The sequence below is a fragment of the Acinonyx jubatus genome, chromosome B3 (assembly GCF_027475565.1).
Source record: "Acinonyx jubatus isolate Ajub_Pintada_27869175 chromosome B3, VMU_Ajub_asm_v1.0, whole genome shotgun sequence".
In the NCBI taxonomy this organism is placed as follows: Eukaryota; Metazoa; Chordata; class Mammalia; order Carnivora; family Felidae; genus Acinonyx; species Acinonyx jubatus.
Genome location: NC_069386.1, coordinates 86,938,696 through 86,940,880, shown reverse-complemented (window position 1 = coordinate 86,940,880; position 2,185 = coordinate 86,938,696). Strand labels below are relative to the sequence as shown.

The 2,185-nt window shown below is 41.1% G+C and overlaps 1 pseudogene; it reads left to right on the top strand.

The window, feature by feature from the left end:
• Positions 1 to 847: 847 nt before the first annotated feature.
• On the top strand, positions 848 to 1,343 carry LOC128316169 (ferritin light chain-like; annotated as a pseudogene).
• Positions 1,344 to 2,185: the final 842 nt, after the last annotated feature.

The following is a 2,185-nucleotide window of genomic DNA, read 5'->3' as shown; positions in this document are numbered from 1 at the left end:
AGTTAGTGGGGAGACAGGTGAAATAGGTGAAGGGAATTGACAGTACACTCATGAGTAATGATGTATAGGATTGTTCAATCACTTGTACACCTGAAACTAATAACACTATATATTCATTACACTGGAATTAAAATAAAAAACTTAAAGAAGCAGGGCACCTGGGTGGCTCAGTCGGTTGAGCATACGGCTTCAGCTCAGGTCATGATCTTGCAGTTTCTGAGTTCAAGCCCCAGATCTGGCTTGTGCTGACAGCTCAGAACCTGGAGCCTGTTTAGGATTCTGTGTCTCCCGCTCTCTCTGCTCCTCCCCCGTTCATGCTCGGTCTCTCTCTCTCAAAAATAAACAAACATTAAAAAAACTAGAAAGGCTAATGACAACTACTAACATTACTATGGTTGACCCTTGAACTTCCAGGGTCCAGGGGTGCCAACCCCTGTGCAGTTGAAAATCTACATTCAATAACTTCTGACTCCCCCAAAACTTAAATATTCATAGGCTACTGTTACCAGTAATAGTCAATTAACCCACATTTTTATGTTATATTGTTTTATTATATACATTATTCTTAAAGCAAGCTAGAGAAACGATGTGAAGGACATTATAGGAGAAAATACATTAACAGTATTGTTAAAAAAAATCCATGTGTAGGCAATATACCTTCTATTTCTATTTCTTGCTTCAACAGCCTGTGGATGCAACAGACCCAGGGACACCCCTCCTTCTAGCCTCCAGCTACTCTTCTACTTCCTTTCTAGTCGCAACCCTAAGAACCATCTTCCAGCCATCCTCCACCTCTGGAACAATCCAGCACCACTTTTTGAGCTTAGCTTCTTATTGCTAATCAATGATGAGCTCCCAAATTAGTTAGAATTATTCCACCTAAATGGAGGCCATCAACAACCTGGTCAACATGAATCTACAGGCCTCTTACACCTACCTTTCTGGGCTCTTATTTCAACTGCAATCATGCAGCTTTTAAGGGTATAGATCACTTCTTTCAGGAACTGCAGGATATCAAGCATATCTAAGATGCAAAAATCAATGCTGTGGTCATACCCTCTTCCAAGATGTGCAGAGGCTATCCCAAAACCAGTGGGGCGAAACACTGGACATCATGGAAGCTGCCATGGTCCTGGAGAAGAACCTGAACCAGGCTCTTTTGATTTGCATACTCTAGGTTCTGCCCCTGCAGACACCCACCTCTGTGACTTCCTGGAGAACCACTTCCTAGGTAAGGTGAAACTTGTCAAGAAGGCACCTGACTAACCTCCCCAGGATAGTTGGTCCCCCAAGTGGGGCTGAACAAGTATCTCTTCTAACAGCACACCCTCAAGCACAGGTAGGAGCCTCTGGAGCCCAAAAGCAATTGTGGGGCTCTCCTGGCATCCCCCTGGTTCCAGGGCTTCTTTCAGTATCTGCCTGCAGCTGCTAGACAACTTTTTTTTTTAAGAACTATCCTGAAGCCCCTTCCCAAAGGGAAACAATAAAGCTTTTTGGTTGGGGGCAGGGGTGGGGCAGATATAGGTGAACCTGCCCAGTTCAAACCTGTATTCAGGAGTGCATGTGATTAGTTTACTAGTCTTTTTTCAATAAATACTTTTATACAATTCACTGTGCTATATATCCAGGTCTAGAACCTTTTACTAAAAATTACAGCATAAGTATCACCCCATTTTGAGTATAACTTTATTATAACATTTACAGTGTTCTAGGTTCTGTGCTGAGTCACATAAGTGGTTAATTTGATCATCACAGCCACATTTTAAGGTAATCATAATTTTATAAATTAAGGTAATTGCCCTAATTCTAAAAGTAGGGAAATTATGACATCCTGCTAACGTTTTAAAAACATTTTGTAGAACTAGTGCGCTTATTGAAATCTACTCCAAAACTTCTGAATCAAAATCTCAGAAAATAAATTCAGTCAGCACCCCAACTGATTTTTCTGCTCTACAAAAATGTGAGCACTGTTGCCCCTTTGTAATATAGCTTAATTTGCCTCATCTACCTATAACCAGTAACAGATTTATTTACATCCTTCATTTTCTCGGTCACTTATTTTGAATCATACTTAGGGGCATTAGAGCAAGGCTTATGCAGGATTAGCTTACGGGGATTTTCTAAAGAAGGCCATAGGGGAGAAAATGAATTAGTTGACTGTTTCCACCTGAGGTACTTACAAGGT